At 37.5% G+C, this 18165-nt stretch overlaps 1 protein-coding gene across 1 annotated transcript in view; it reads right to left on the bottom strand.

Annotated features, from left to right (window-relative positions):
* Nucleotides 1-18165, bottom strand: part of LOC107651981 (mucin-16-like) — a 286116-nt gene that overhangs the window by 26325 nt on the left and 241626 nt on the right. The window lies entirely within an intron of this gene.

Consider the following 18165-nt stretch of genomic DNA (forward strand, 5'->3'; position numbering starts at 1 on the left):
AAATAAATAGGGATAAAAAGGAATACACCTTCTTCTCAGCACCACATGGCACATTCACAAAAATTGACCATACATTAGGTCACAGAAACATAGCACACAAATGCAAAAAAGCAGAAATAATGAATGCAGCCTTCTCAGATCACAAGGCAATAAAAATAATGATTAGTAATGGTACATGGAAAACCAAATCTAAAACCAATTGGAAATTAAACAATATGATACTCCAAAACCGTTTAGCTAAAGAAGAAATCATAGAAACAATTAATAATTTCATCAAGGAAAATGACAATGGCGAAACATCCTTTCAAACCTTTTGGGATGCAGCCAAAGCGGTAATCAGAGGCAAATTCATATCCCTGAAAGCTCATATTAACAAACAAGGGAGAGCAGAGATCAATCAATTGGAAATGGAATTGAAAAAACTCGAAAGCGATCAAATTAAAAACCCCCAGCAGAAAACCAAATTTGAAATCCTAAAAATTAAGGGAGAAATTAATAAAATCGAAAGTGATAGAACTATTGATTTAATAAATAAGACAAGAAGCTGGTACTTTGAAAAAACAAACAAAATAGACAAAGTACTGGTCAATCTAATTAAAAAAAGGAAGGAAGAAAAGCAAATTCACAGCATTAAAGATGAAAAGGGGGACAGCACCTCCAATGAGGAGGAAATTAAGGCAATCATTAGAAATTACTTTGCCCAATTATATGGCAATAAATACACCAATTTAGGAGAAATGGATGAATATATACAAAAATACAAACTGCCTAGACTAACAGAAGAGGAAATAGAATTCTTAAATAATCCCATATCAGAAATTGAAATCCATCAAGCCATCAAAGAACTTCCTAAGAAAAAATCCCCAGGGCCTGATGGATTCACCTGTGAATTCTATCAAACATTCAGAGAACAGTTAACCCCAATACTATACAAACTATTTGACATAATAAGCAAAGAGGGAGTTCTACCAAACTCCTTTTACGACACAAACATGGTACTGATTCCAAAACCAGGCAGGTCAAAAACAGAGAAAGAAAACTATAGACCAATCTCCCTAATGAATATAGATGCAAAAATTTTAAATAGGATACTAGCAAAAAGACTCCAGCAAGTGATCAGAAGGATCATTCACCATGATCAAGTAGGATTCATACCAGGGATGCAGGGCTGGTTCAACATTAGGAAAACCATCCACATAATTGACCACATCAACAAGCAAACTAGCAAGAACCACATGATTATCTCAATAGATGCAGAAAAAGCCTTTTATAAAATACAACACCCATTCCTATTAAAAACACTAGAAAGCATAGGAATAGAAGGGTCATTCCTAAAAATAATAAACAGTATATATCTAAAACCAACAGCTAATATCATCTGCAATGGGGATAAACTAGATGCATTCCCAATAAGATCAGGAGTGAAACAAGGATGCCCATTATCACCTCTACTATTTGACATTGTACTAGAAACACTAGCAGTAGCAATTAGAGAAGATAAAGAAATTGAAGGTATCAGAATAGGCAAGGAGGAGACCAAGTTATCACTCTTTGCGGATGACATGATGGTCTACTTAAAGAATCCTAGAGATTCAATCAAAAAGCTAATTGAAATAATCAACAACTTTAGCAAAGTTGCAGGATACAAAATAAACCCATATAAATCATCAGCTTTTCTATATATCTCCAACACAGCTCAGCAGCAAGAACTAGAAAGAGAAATCCCATTCAAAATCACCTTAGACAAAATAAAATACCTAGGAATCTATCTCCCAAGACAAACACAGGAACTATATGAACACAACTACAAAACACTCGCCACACAACTAAAACTAGACTTGAACAATTGGAAAAACATTAACTGCTCATGGATAGGATGAGCCAATATAATAAAAATGACCATCCTACCCAAACTTATTTATCTATTTAGTGCCATACCCATTGAACTACCAAAATACTTCTTCACTGATTTAGAAAAAACCATAACAAAGTTCATTTGGAAGAACAAAAGATCAAGGATATCCAGGGAAATAATGAAAAAAAACACATATGATGGGGGCCTTGCAGTCCCAGACCTCAAACTATATTACAAAGCAGCAGTCATCAAAACAATTTGGTACTGGCTAAGAAACAGAAAGGAAGATCAGTGGAATAGACTGGGGGAAAACGACCTCAGCAAGACAGTATACGATAAACCCAAAGATCCCAGCTTTTGGGACAAAAATCCACTATTCGATAAAAACTGCTGGGAAAATTGGAAGACAGTGTGGGAGAGACTAGGAATAGATCAACACCTCACACCCTACACCAAGATAAATTCAAAATGGGTGAGTGACTTAAACATAAAGAAGGAAACCATAAGTAAATTGGGTAAACACAGAATAGTATACATGTCAGACCTTTGGGAGGGGAAAGGCTTTAAAACCAAGCAAGATATAGAAAGAATCACAAAATGTAAAATAAATAATTTTGACTACATCAAACTAAAAAGCTTTTGTACAAACAAAACCAATATAACTAAAATCAGAAGGGAAACAACAAATTGGGAAAAAATCTTCATAGAAACCTCTGACAAAGGTTTAATTACTCATATTTATAATGAGCTAAATCAATTGAACAAAAAATCAAGCCATTCTCCAATTGATAAATGGGCAAGGGAAATGGATAGGCAGTTCTCAGATAAAGAAATCAAAACTATTAACAAGCACATGAAGAAGTGTTCTACATCTCTTATAATCAGAGAGATGCAAATCAAAACAACTCTGAGGTATCACCTCACACCTAGCAGATTGGCTAACATAACAGCAAAGGAAAGTAATGAATGCTGGAGGGGATGTGGCAAAGTAGGGACATTAATTCATTGCTGGTGGAGTTGTGAACTGATCCAACCATTCTGGAGGGCAATTTGGAACTATGCCCAAAGGGCGACAAAAGAATATCTACCCTTTGACCCAGCCATAGCACTGCTGGGTCTGTACCCCAAAGAGATAATGGACACAAAGACTTGTACAAAAATATTCATAGCTGCGCTCTTTGTGGTGGCCCAAAACTGGAAAACGAGGGGATGCCCATCAATTGGGGAATGGCTGAACAAACTGTGGTATATGTTGGTGATGGAATACTATTGTGCTCAAAGGAATAATAAAGTGGAGAAGTTCCATGGAGACTGGAACAACCTCCAGGGAGTGATGCAGAGCGAGAGGAGCAGAACCAGGAGAACATTGTACACAGAGACTAATACACTGTGGTATAATCGAACGTAATGGACTTCTCCATTAGGGGCGGTGTAATGTCCCTGAACAACTTTCAGGGATCCAGGAGAAAAAAAACACCATTCATAAGCAAAGGATAAACTATGGGAGTGGAAACACCGAGAAAAAGCAACTGCCTGAATACAGAGGTTGAGGGGACATGACAGAGGATAGACTTTAAATGAACACTCTAATGCAAATACTATCAACAAAGCAATGGGTTCAAATCAAGAAAATATCTAATGCCCAGTGGACTTACGCGTCGGCTATGGGGGGTGGGGGGGAGGAAAAGAAAATGATCTATGTCTTTAACGAATAATGCTTGGAAATGATCAAATAAAATATATTTTAAAAAAAAAACACCTTTGTTTGCATGATCCCACATTTGAAGAACTGAAAGAAGATAGATCCCCAGAGAGTATACTCTGAAGGCAGCTGCACAAAGAATCTGAAACTGAGAACAGCACTCCATTCATCACAGATACATATTCCAAGTTTAACTGTCTTTTTATTTTTTTAATTTTATTTAATTAGTTAATTTAGAATATTTTCCCTGGTTACATGAATCACGTTCTTTCCCTCACCTCCCTCACCCCCCTCCTGTAGTCAGTGCAAAATTCTACTGGGATTTACAGGTGTCCTTGATCAAAAATTTCCATATTACTGATGTTTACACTAGGGTGATAATTTAGAGTCTACATCCCCAATCATATCCCCATTGACCCATATGGTCAAGCAATTGTTTTTCTTCTGTGTTTCTATTCCCACAATTTTTCCTCAGAATGTGGATAGCATTCTTTCTCATAAATCCCTCTGAATTGTTCTCGATCATTTCATTGCTACTAATAGAGAAGTCCATAATATTTGATTGTACCACAGTGTCTCAGTCTCTGTGTACAATGTTCTCCTGGTTCTGTTCCCCTCACTCTAAATCAATCCTGAAGGTCATGCCAGTTCACATGGAATTCCTCCAGTTCACTATTCCTTTGAGTACAATAACATTCCATCACCAACATATACCACAATTTCTTCATCCATTCCCCAATTGAAGGGAGTCCCCTCATTTTCCAATTTTTTTGCCACCACAAAGAAATTAGCTATGAATATTTTTGTACAAGACTTTCCTTATTATCTCTTTGGGAGTATTGTTAGATTTAAAATGGATGAGGTCTTAAACTGTAGTGAGCCAAAATGGTGGAAGATATAAATTGTGATAGATATAAGAAAGGGTGAGTAAATTTGGCCACAGAAAATATGTTTCACTACAGTGTCTTGGTTTTAAATCAAATATAAGGTGGTCGCCAGGGAAATATTCCCAATTATTCAAATACCCAAGTCAATTGGGTTTTATAGAGATTTTTAATTAATAATATAATGAGGAATTAGAGAAAGAGTAGGAAAGAAATAATTATGAAGGGCCTCAAGCAAATATGGCCTAGACCTGAGTCTTAAGAGAATCAGTCAGTCAGTCTTTTAACACTCACCACAAGGTCTGTCTAAACAAGGATTCTAGTGACACCAGGCCAGCTCCATCTCAGCTGACTTCACCAGAGAGCCTTCCTGCCAGAGACTGTTCCAAAGGGCCTCTCTCCAGAGCCTCCAGAGGCACAGAGTCCCCTTAGAGGAGCTCCAGCAAGACCTCCTTAGAGATTGTCCTCCAAGAGCTTCCCTTCTCCAGAGCCTCTCTCAAGAGATTCTTCCCAAGTGGTCCTCATCAGAGAGCCTCCAAAAGGAATTCTCCCAAAAGGATATATTCTCAAGAGATTCTGCCTTTTCTTATATAAGGGTTTTCTCCCATGTCACCTCCCCTAAGTCCCTACATCTTCCAATCACTCCCATCTAAATTCCTGCTAAGTCAACCAATCTCCTCAGTAAGTCTGAATCAGAAAAAATGCTGCTGTGTCAACCAATCTCCTCAGTAAGTCTGAAGTAGAGAAAACCCAGCTGAGTCAACTAATCTCATCAAGAGAAAACTTGCCTGACCCTTTTAGGTACCTAGCATCCCATTGTATCAATTCTAAAAACAGGCCTGGCTCAAAGAACTCCTTGCCTTATTATAAGCATGGGTCCAAGTACTTTCATTGTTTAGCAAGGAGTTTTCTCTCCTAAAGTAGTCTTAAGTACGGGTAGAGTAGGGGTCCTCCCATAGCAAGGAGTTTTCTCCACTAAAGCAGTCTTAAGTACGGTTGGAGTAGAGGTCCTCCCATTTCTGATCCTGGCGAGTTCTCACATCAAAATGGGGAATGTTTCACAGTGGGTAATTTGTTCCAATTAAGAATTCCCCAATGGGGAAATTTTTAACATTCACAAGTCTGAGAGATTTCAAGATTTACAGTATCAACCCAGCAGTTCTATGGCTCGATCAAAGGGCTAACTACCTCTTTTGAAATGAAAAGGAAAGGGCTGGAAGTGAGCAAATAACAGAAAAAGAAACACAATACTGAAAGCTATTTTGGTAACAGAAAAAAAAAACCAATGCTGCTGAACCCCAAATGCCCAATAAAAACAGGGATTACTCTCAATTTCCCCAAAAATGAATTAATGGAGGAAGCTCAATAAGAGGTTTAGAAATCAAATAAGAGAAGCTACAAGAAAATTTGGGAGAAATAACGAGAGTGATACAGGAAAATCATGAAAAATAGTCAATACATTGGTAAAAGAGGTACAAAAATATTGAAGAAATTAATACCTTTAAAATCACAATAGAAAAAGTGGTAAAAGATGTATAAAAATTCAAAGAGAGGAACTCTTTTGAAAAGCAGTATTGGCTATATGGGACAAGATATACAAAAATGCACTGAAGAAGAACTTCTAGAAAGGCAAAATTGGAGCTATATAAAAAAGTGGCATAAAATCTCACTGATGAAAAGAATACTTTAGAAACTACAATTGGTCAAATGGAAAACAAATTTAAAAAGTCACTCAAAAATCATCACTTATCTTATATACTATACTGAGATAAGGTCAAAATGGCTATATGATTTTGATATAGAGTGATAATATAAATTAGAAAATACAGAGTAGTTTACCTCCCAAATGCATGGAGAAGGGAAGAATTTATGACCAAACAAGAGAGAATTATAACATGTAAAATGAATAATTTTCATTTGAATTAAAAAATAACTGTAGAAACAAAAGCAATGGAAACAAGATTAGAAGGGAACAACAAAGGGGGAGGGAGCTTAAAACAAGTTTCTCTGTTAAAAGTCTCATTTCTCAAATGTATAAGAAAACAAGTTATTCTCCAATTTGGCAAATGGTGAAAAGATATGAATGGGGAATTTTCAGATGAAGAAAATAAAGCCATCAATAATAATATAAAAACATGTTTTAAATCATTTGAGATTAGAGAAATGCAAACAATTCCACGGTATGACCTCCCACCTATATGACTGGCCAATGAAACAGTAAATGAAAGTGATACATTTTGGAGAGCATAGGCAAATTTGGAAAACTAGTGCATTGTTGATGGAGTTGTGAACTGATCCAACCATTCTGGAGAGCAATTTGGAACTAGGCCCTAAGAACTATAAAGTTGTGCATAGCCATTAATCCCATAATACCACTGCTGGTTCTGTATTCAAACAAGATTATAAAGAAGGGAAAGGACCTACTTGTACAAAAGTTTTTATAGTTGCTCTGTATGTGGTGGCAAAATTTGGAAACTGAGGGAATGTTCATCAATTGGGGAATGACTGTATATGTTGGTGATGGAATATTATTGTTCTATAAGTAATGATAAGCAGGACGATTTCAGAAAAGCTGGAAAGAACTACATGAACTGATGCTGAGTGAAATAAGCAGGAATTGAAGAATATTGTACACAGTAACAACAGTATTCTAAGATGATCGACTATGAAAGTCTTTACTCTCAGCAATGCAATAATCTGGGACAATTCTGGGCCAGCAATGCAAAATCTGGGACTTCTGACAAAGAATGCTATCCACGTTCAGAGGGAAAAAAATTGTGGGAGTCAGAAGCAGATCAAAGCATACTGACTTTTATATTAGTTCATCTACAGTTTTATTTTATAGTTTGGGTTTATTATGAGTATTGTCTTTGTAAATCTTGAAATCTCTCAGACTTGTGAATGTTAAAAATTTCCCCATTGGGGAATTCTTAATTGGAACAAATTCCCTACTGAGAAACATTTCCCATTTTGATGTGAGAACTCGCCAGGATCAGAAATGGCAGGACCTCTACTCCAACCATACTTAAGACTGCTTTAGGGGAGAAAACTCATTGCTAAACAAAGAAAGTACTTGGATCCATGCTTATGGTGGGGCAAGTAGTTCTTTGAGCCAGGCCTGTTTTTAGAATTGATACAATGGGATGCTAGGTACCTAAAAGGGTTGGGCAAGTTTTCTCTTGATGAGATTAGTTGACTCAACTGTGTTTTCTCTACTTCAGACTTACTGAGGATCTGGGTTGACTTAGCAGGAATTTAGATTGGCAGTCCTTTGGAAAGCGTCTACAGTGATTGGTAGATGTAGGGACCTTGGGGAGGTGACACGGGAGAAAAACCCCTATATAAGAAAAAGCAGGATGTCTTGAGGAGGGATATGCTTTGGAGATATATCCTTTTGGAGAAATCCTTTTGGAGAATCTCTGATGAGGACCGCTTGGGAAGAATCTCTTGAGAGAGGCTCTGGAGAAGGGAAGCTCTTGGAGGACAATCTCTAAGGAGGTCTCCCTGGAGCTCCTCTAAGGGGACTCTGTGCCTCTGGAGGCTCTGGAGAGAGGCCTATTGGAACAGTCTCTGGCTGGAAGGCCCTCTGGTGAAGTCAGCTGAGATGGAACTGGCCTGGTGTTACCAGAATCCTTGTTTAGTCAGACCTTGTGGTGAGTGTTAAAAAACTGACTGATTTCTCTTTTAAGACTCAGGTCTAGGCCATATTGCCTTGAGGCCCTTCATACTTATTCCTTTCTTACTCTCTCTCTCTTTCTTTGATTACTCGTATTGTTAATTAAAATCTCTATAAAACCCAATTGACTTGGGTATTTGAATAATTGGGAATATTTCCCTGGCGACCACCTTATATTTGATTTAAAACCCAAGACACTGTAGTGAAACATATTTCTACAGTCAAAATTTACTCACCCTCTCTTATATCTAACACAATTTATATCTTCCACCATTTTAACTCACTACAGTTTAAAACCTCAACCATTTTAAATCTCACATCTTCCAACAGTGAATGATATGGAAGTATGTTTTCCATGATAATACTTGTACAATCCAGTTCCTATTGCTTACCATCTCCAAGAGGGAGGACAGAAGGGAAGGAGGAAGACAATTTTGGCCTCATAATCTCAGAAAACATGTATTGACAATTGTTATTATAAGTAATTGGGAAAATACGATATCTAACCATATGTGGCCTGATTTCTCAACAGTGTTGGATGACATATTGCTTCCCTAATAAAGTTAATTTTCTATTGGAAATAGATACCTGACCTCTCTTTGTTCAGATTGACTTACTATCAAGGGCAAGAAGTAAATGAAGTGAAGAAATTCAGTCAGAGCTGAAAAAAAAAGGGATCCTTTAGAGATTTTATGTTACATGAGTCACTTCCCTTCCCTGAAGTTTTTTGTCCAGAAAATGGTTTGATTTGCTGCTTCCATTCCTCACCTGAGATCATCTAGAGGAATTTGTCCTCTTATTCTCATCTCCCCCACACCCAGTGCTCCAAAGATGACATTCTCCACCAGGCTGATTGGATGCCAGGAGCCACGTACAGACAATGATATCAGAAAGGGCCAGTTTTTCAATTCTGACCTCTGACCAGTTCCAGGTTCTCTTGGTTATGGGAATTCTTGGAAACAATCAGTGGCCAGAGCATTATAGGACCAGGTCACACAATCACAGATCTACTATGTAGGAACCAATGTATGAACTAGGGCAATAGGCCCCCCTGAATGAAGAACAATGCCTCAGAAAGGACCAGACTCTGAGGTAAATCTCTGATTTTGGAACTAAAAGGGTGGGCCAAATGCAAGTAATTACCAAAGGACCAAGTGAATTATTGTGCCAAGGTGAGGAAGCAGGTCATGGAAACTGATCTTAAATGGAAAGTCCTACAATTATTATTAACCCCTTTTACAGATGAACAAGTTGAAAGTGACTTGCCCAGATCTGCATCATTTGCCCCAAAATTCCTTGTTTAAGATCAGCATCATTTGGTCTGTCTACATTCCTGACCACTGTCTATGCTGACACCTGGTCTTCTGACCTTGGTGGCTCTCACCATAGAACTAACTAGGTGGCATAATGGACAGAGTGCTATGCCTGCAGTCAGAAAGACCTAAGTTCAAATCTAACTTTGATTCTGGGAAAGTCACTTATTCTTTGCTTGCCTCTGTTTCCCCACCTGCAAAGTGGGGCTAAATATAGCAATAGCACCAAACTGCTTGGGTTATTATGAGGACCAAATGAGATAATATTTCTGAGAAATGCTTAGTCACAATGCCTGGCACATAGTAGGTGCTATTGTGGATGAGAAAGCTATAGTCTGCATTGCAAGGACTTGATTGGCAAGGAAACCTCATTCAGGAAGGAAATGGAACTTTGCTGGCAATGGGGGATAGGGCTATATAACCTCTAGCCAAGAAAAGCAGATGGACAGTTGGAAAGGGGTTCTTTTTCTCTTCTGAACTGAAAGGAAGAAGAGCAACTTGCTGAGCTTAACCTGCTGTGATCTCTCATTTATCTAAAGAAATTAGATTAGTCATGATTCCTCAATAGTTTTGGATAGAGACTTTTTCCCTTTGGGGAAGATAAGAGACTATCCACCCAAGAAGATTTTCCATTGATATCTTCAATAGCTGTATCTCTCTATATTAAGAAATTATACCAGCCTGACTCTACAATGTCTTCAGCGACTCAGGTCCCCAGACCTGAGCTCTCAACTCCTTAAAGGAATTTAGGTTGAAACAGAATTAGGAACTTCTCAATTTTTCCTCTTCCCTAAACCTACTATTCCTAAATCTCAAAACAATAAATAGATCTTGTTAATTCAGAAGAAGTGAACATCTGATTCTTCTAATGTACTAAGATAATATCCATCCAGGGACAGAAACCAGAGACTGAAGGGGATTTTCCTCTTTACCTTTCAGCTCTGGACATTGATCCAATCTCACCTTCCCTTGTGCAGCTCTGACTGGGAGAGGAAGTGGTGCTCCTATTTATCTGTTCCCTCCTTCTTTTAGACCTTTCAAGCTTCGGTTCCTGCTCCCCCTCTAGTACACTATATAAATGCTTATTTCCTTCCCCTTCCCTTTTCCATAGGCAAGCAGTTGGTAGGTGTAAAAGATAGGTTTGAAGATGAATTTTTCTAATAAACTAGATCTCACCAATCTACTCATTAGATCAAAGCATTCAATTAGTTGCCATTGATGAAGTGTTTATTATGTGTCCAGCAATGTCCTAAATACTGAGGATATAAATAAAAATATAAAAACATTCTCTGCCCTTGGAGATTTCATAGAAGGGACCTTCCCCAAAGTGGAAAGAGCCTTAGCCATTCAATATGCAGTTCTAGGGCTAAACTCTCTTCTTGACCTTGAAGAATATCATAATAGAGTAGAAAGAACAATGACTCTGTAATCAGAGGTCCTGGGTTCAAATATCACCTCTGATGCTTTCTATATCTGTGACCTGGCATATCTTAACTTCTCTGGGTCTCAGTTTTCACATATGGAAATGAAGCGATTAAGCTAGGTGACCTTTGAGGGTAAATTCTAGTCCTATCCAATCAACTTTAGCCAATCATTTTACATCTCTGGGTCTCAGTTTCCACATACACAAAACAAGAGGCCATATATATACTTCTCGATCCTTCTAAGATTCCTTCCAACTTTATGCTGATGATTGATAATATAAAAGTTCATAGCATTGGGAACCTCACTACTCATTCTGCAACTCCTATTCTCAAAGCTGCACATAGAAAGGAATGAGAAGCATGGAGGAGTTCTTATCTGTAGTGCTAGAGGAAGGTAATGGGGTCAGTGATGGCACTAGAGAAAATGGGGGAACCGAAGGAAAAAGTACAACAAACTATGAATGAAAATCAAAGACCACACACACACATGGATATTACAGGAATGAGTACAGTCTATGTGAATTAGAGGTTGTGTGGGTGTCACATCCTCTACATGGATCAGCTGCTTGGAGGAGGAATGAACTCCATTCTGACCTCTGGAGGGGGAGCTGTTCGTTTATACTCACCCCCTTGGCCTTGCACAGGGCAGACTTATCATAAAAGCTTGGGTCATCTAGCCATCTACTGCTTTGCAACTCTGGGCCCATTATTGAGCCAACCATTCCACTGGCATAGAACTTCCTCTTCCCACACCATGTCTGCTTAAAGAGTGTTCACTGTAGTCCAGTAGAAATAACTTTAGACAAGAGTCAGAACACCTACAACTTGAATCCTGGCTTGAACACCTTCTGAGTCTTTTTGGTAGGACCTCCAAATGGGTCTCTCTTAGTACTACCCTACTAATCTTGTAGGACTTATATGTGTTAGCTGTATACTAGGCATGCTAAATGTTAGCTATTATTCATCTGCCCAGGGCAGGTATGAATGAGTTGATAACTCTAGCCCTGGGCATGTTCTCAATCCTATCTACAAAGTACCAGGAGGTGTTTTGTCCACAACTGCCAAATGGATGTGTAATCAGAATTCAAAGGTTTATCTTCTCCATGACTGATTCCTCCTTATATTTCACTAAAAAAGCTCCATCCTTATTATCTGTCTTTCCTGATCAGTCTTCCCCACAGAGGTAGAATATAGCAGATCTAGGATTTGAATCCACACCCTTTGACTCCATGCAATGTATATTCTTACTACTGTATCATGCAACCTGTATGAGTCATTAAGGGATAAAGGACAAGATTGACCTCCTCCATGGACACATCAGACTCAGAGACCATAATTGTAATGACTGTTTCCTCCTTATATTTCACTAAAATGAAACTCTGTGTTCCAGCAGGGAGTATAATGAAGGAACTGTTCTTACCAGTGTCTGGAATAGTGACCGTGGTAGTCTGGGTGGATAGTTTGTCCATGGGAATGAGAGGGAAAGCTGAGTTGGTGGGCAACTTACTTGTGGACAGAACCACAGTCTCAGCTCCTCTGCTGATGTCCATCGTGGCTGTGGACTACATCAGGGCCAGCCCTTCCCTTGCAGTAGCCATGGCTGTGGTCTCTGAAATCGATGTGTCCAAAAATGTAATTGACTTTGGATCTTCTCTACTGACACTGGAAAGAGTTGTGGTTGAGGAGCTTATAGATCCTGCTGGGGGCACATTGGTCCAGGGGAAGGCTGTGGTTGTTGCTGTGGTATTATGGGTAGCAGGGTATGAAGGGACACCTATGGGGCTCCTTCCTCCTGTCCCAGGCCCAGGTGGGGTAGAGACTTCAGCAATGAGCATAATTTCATATGGGCTCATCTCCACTCCAGACCAGGCAGTTGGTGCTACCATGGTCTCTGGCAAGGCAGAGGAAGCAGGCAGAGTATCCCAAGTCAGTAGTGCCAGAGGCAGTGATTGGGGTTGTTGTTGTTGCCAGAACAGTGTGTTCTTACTGCAGGGCTAAAAGTTATAATCATTATGGTCCATGACTTTCCAGCTATGGTCATTATCATCCCCTCTTCCTTTTTGCACGGTGCCTTGTGACAAGAAGGATGTATAATTGACAGCATGTTTTGGACTGTGGTCCATTTTCCATTACTTTAGCAATGAAAGGGTTCATCCTTGCCTCCTACACTACATGAATGAGGGAGGAATCAGTTCAATTTATGTTAATTGATATATCCTTCTAAGGAAGAAGTTTTATTTTGCTTTTGACTTCCCCTCCTCATTTAGACCCTCCTTTATATCATTTTAAGTCTATCTCTTTAGTCTATCTCTCACTATTTCTATTCTGAGTTTAATACATTTCCACATTTAATTGTGTGCAGATGAGAAATAATATGTTACACCTACTTATTCCTTATTTAATCACAAACATATTCCTTTATCCCCTCCCTTTGTTCTAGCAACAGGAAATTGGAGAGGTTAAACTGTTATAAAGTTGTTAAATTCTTATAGGGCAGAAAAGAATCCTTCAAAATCCTAATTTTTTCAAGTTTCAATGGAGTTAAGTACAAATTTTATGTAAAATAAATACAAAGAAACTAGGTATAGCATTCAAGGTTCTATACAATTCAGTTCAAAAATTGTTGTTAAACTACAGAAAGTCTGGGTCTAACCTACATTAACTGATATGACTCTCTTCCATATACCCTCTCACAACTGGATTCCTCTTCACACTTCATACCTATCCAGAATTTTACTCTTTCTTTGTTTTTGCTCACACTTTTTTCTATATATGGACCAACTCAGTTGTGCCCTCCACTATGAAATTATTACAATCATCCAATTTATTTAAAATGTCAGTTTTAATGCCTTCTCTTCTGTGAAGCTAATCATGCTATTTTCTCAACAGTTTTCTATTGGTTCTAGTGATAAAATTACACATGAATTCTATCAAACATTCAAAGAAAAATCAATGCCAATATTACAAGAAAATCAAAAATAAGTAATTCTATTGAAATCATTGCTATTACATAGTCTTGATACCTACAACAAGGCAAGACAAAGGAAAGAAAAGAAAAGAAAATCCATTCTATTCTTAATGAAAAGTGATACAAAAATATTAAATAAAACATTAGAAAAAAATTACAGTCACATGTTTAAAAGATTATAAACTTTTGTTTGGACTGTATTCCAGGAATGGGAGCATGGTTCAGTATCAAGAAAACTATAAATATAATGGAACAAGGTTAATAACAAAAATAAATAATCTTATTATTTTATCAATAAATGCAATAAACACTTTGACAGAAAATAGTATGTCTCTTTTTAAAAAACATAAGAGAATTTAGAAACATAAGAATGGATAGATGTTTCTGTGATGAGGTAAATAATATTTAGCTAAGACCAAGAGTCACCAATATATGTACTAGAGAAATTTTGAAGGTGTGTGCAATGAAACTGGGAGTAAAATAAGGAGAATGAGTATCAGCATTAATGTTAGAAATAATTTAAGAGAGTGCCATACCCATTGAACTTCCAAAAATCAATTGGAAAAACATTGATTGCCCATGGGTGGGACGAGCTAACATAATAAAAATGACAATCCTACTCAAATTAATTTACTTATTTAGTGCCATACCCATCAAACTACCAAAAAATTCTTTATTGAATTGGAAAAAAAAAACATAACTAAGTTCATTTGGAAGAACAAAAGAGCAAGGATATCCAGGCAAATTATGAAAAAAAAATGCAAAGGAAGGAGGACTTGCCGTCCCAGATGTCAAATTATACTATAAAGCAGTGGTCATCAAAATAATTTGTTACTGGCTGAGAGACAGAAAGGAGGATCAGTGGAATAGATTTGATGTAAATGACCTCAGCAAGACAGTCTATGACAAACACAAAGATCCCAGCTTTTGGGACAAAAATCCAATATTTGATAAAAACTAATGGGAAAACTGGAAGACAGTGTGGGAGAGATTAGGTTTGCATAAACATCTCACACCCTACACCAAGATAAATTCAAAATGGGTGAATGACTTGAACATAAAGAGGGAAACTACAAGTAAATCAGGCGAACACAGAATAGTATACATGTCAGACCTTTGGGAAGGGAAAGATTTTAAAACCAAGCAAGACTTAGAAAGAGTCACAAAATGTAGAATCAATAATTTTGACTACGTCAAATTAAAAAAATTGTACAAACAAAACCAATGTAACTAAAATCAGAAGGGAAGCAACAAATTTGGAAACTATCTTCATAAAAACCTCTGACAAAGGTTTAATTACTCAAATTTACAAAGAGCTAAATCAATTGTACAAAAAATCAAGCCATTCTCCAGTTGATAAATGGGCAAGGGACATGAATAGGCAGTTTTCAACCAAAGAAATCAATACTATTAATAAGCACATGAAAAAGTGTTCTAAATCTCTTATAATCAGAGAGATGCAAATCAAAATAACTCTGAGGTATCACCTCACACCTAACAGATCGGCCAACATGACAGCAAAGGAAAGTAATGAATGCTGGAGGGGATGTGGCAAAGTAGGGGAATTAATTCACTGCTGGTGGGGTTGTGAACTGATCCAACCATTCTGGAGGGCAATTTGGAACTATGCCCAAAGGGTGATAAAAGACTGTCTGCCCTTTCATCCAGCCATAGCACTGCTGGGTTTGTACCCCAAAGAGATAATAAGGAAAAAGACTTGTATAAGAATATTCTTAGCTGCACTCTTTGTGGTGGCCAAAAATTGGAATATGAGGGGATGCCCTTGAATTGGGGAATGGCTGAAAAAATTGTAGCATATGTTGGTGATGGAATACTATTGTGCTAAAAGGAATAATAAAGTGGAGGAATTCCATGGAGACTGGAACAACCTCCAGGAAGTGATGCAGAGAGAAAGAAGAACCAGGAAAACATTGTACATAGAGACTGATACACTGTGGTACAATCGAACATAATGGAATTCTCCGTTAGTGTCAATGCAATGTCCCTAAACAATCTGCAGGGATCTAGGAGAAAAAACATTATCCACAAGAAGACAAAAAACTGTGGGAGTAAAAACACCGAGGAAAAGCAATTGCTTGAGTACAGGGGTTGAGGGGACATGTCTGAGGAGAGACTCTAAATGAACACTCTAATGCAAATACCCACAACATGGAAATGGGTTCAAATCAAGAACACATGTGATACCCAGTGGAATGGCATGTCGGCTATTGGATAGGTGGTGGGAGGGGGGAGGGGAAGAAAAGAAAATGATCTTTGTCTCCAATGAATAATGTTCGGAAATGACCAAATAAAATAATTTTTAAAAAAAGAAATAATTTAAGAAATGGAAGCTACAGTAATAAAAAAAAATCAAAGGAATAAGTCTAGAAGGGGGCGGGGATGATCAGTATTTGCTAATGATATGATGGCCTGCTTAAAGAACCATGTAGAATCAACTAAAAATTAAGTTAAATAATCACTATATTCAACTAAGTAATGGGATATTAAAAAAAAAAACAGAAAAATCCTCAAATTGTTGTCAAGCAGGAGATAGAGGAAAAGAAAATCTATTCAAAATAACTATAGAATTATAAAATATTTGTGAATCCATATATCAGAAAAAAGAATTATGTGAATAAGTTAGAGGCAAGATGGTGGATTACAAGTGGCTACCCAGCTGAACACTCCTCATACTCCCATCCAAAAAATTCAAAATTACACCTACTACTAAATTTTAGAGTGACAGGGGCAACTTAAAATGTTAAAGTGAGACATGTTTCTGTCCTAAGAAAACTTAATAAGTTAACAGGAGAAACATATGACTCAGTGGGAGTAGGGCAGATCTATCCCTAATACATAGACAGTGGCAGGTATTGGTAAAAGGGTCAGAAAACTGGTTAAAAGGAGATTACTGGAGACCCCTTGATGGCAGTGGGTATGGATAGCAGTGATTGGAAACTCTGTTGCCAATGCACAATTCTCAGTCACAATTCCTTGGTGGAAAAGAGTACTAGTAGGCCTTCACAAATTATATGGTGCCCTGGTCATAGTTCCAAAGCAAAGAGGAGAGCTGAAGTGAACCAGGAGTCTTTCCTGGGTAAAGCCCAGAGTGCAGAGTAGGAAAGCATTAACCATATATATCACAGGATCACACTATCTTGGAAGCACTAAAAAGTCACAGACCTCTAAAACTAGCTCTAAAAAGAACAGCATGAAGAATACCACAGCTTGAGGCCATGACTTTCCTCTCTCCTGTGAGCAAAGTTCCATTTTTATATGAAGTTCAAAATTAAGAAATGAACTGGAAAAATTAGCAAAAATAAAAAATTAACTTGATCATGATAAGCTATTATATTGGCAGGGAAAACCAAGAATAATCTCAGAAGAAGATAACAATGTGAGAGAAAGCCTAAAGAAAATTGCTACTTAGTGGACCCAAACTCAATTTTGGAATTTGCAGAAAAGTGAATGATAGAGATAAGATTTATAGAGGGAAAACTGGAGGAGAAAACTGTGAAAAGAGAATTAACAGCTTGGCAAAAGGAGCCCAAAACTATTGAAGAAAATAATAACTTAAAAACAAAAGTGGTGAAATGTAGGAGAAACTTAAAAATTCCCTGAAGAAGACTTTAATTATGACTAAAATATGACTAAACATAAAAAGAGGGACAAAAATTCATGAAAGGAAATAATTCTTTAAAAAACAGAAGTGGACAAATGGATAATCACAAAATTTTACTGAAGAACATAATTCTTTCAAAATCAGAATTGGTCAACTGTAAGCTTATGATTTCTTGAGACATCAAGAAACAATAAAACACAGGCAAAAGAATGAAGTCTCTTTTGCTTTTAAAGCACTCTACAAATGCTATCCAACTCCAGAGAGAGAGGACTGATGAATTCTGAGTGCAAATTGAAGCAGATGTTTTCATTTTCTTTATTTTTGTTGCTCTTTTCCCCATAATATGGTTCACATTGAAATGTTTTACATGACTTTATAAGGATAATGAGTATTATATATCTCTTGCCCTCTCAGTGGGTGAGGAGGTAGCAAATTTGAAACTGAAAATAGGTGGGGATTTTTTAAACCCTTACCTTTCATCTTAGAATCAATACTGTATATTTGTTCCAAGGAACAAGAGTGGTAAGAGCTAGGCAATGGGGGTCAAATGATGTGCCCAGAGTCACACAGCTAGGAAGTGTTTTAGTTCAAATTTGGACTCAGGATTTACCATCTCTAGGCCCTGCTCTCTATCCATTGAGCCACCCAGCTGCCCCCAAAATAGGTGTTTGCAAAGCCCTTTGCCTACTTTAATTCCTTCCATTTCTGTTCATTTCCATAT

This window comes from Monodelphis domestica, chromosome 3, assembly GCF_027887165.1.
Source record: "Monodelphis domestica isolate mMonDom1 chromosome 3, mMonDom1.pri, whole genome shotgun sequence".
NCBI classification, from domain to species: domain Eukaryota; kingdom Metazoa; phylum Chordata; class Mammalia; order Didelphimorphia; family Didelphidae; genus Monodelphis; species Monodelphis domestica.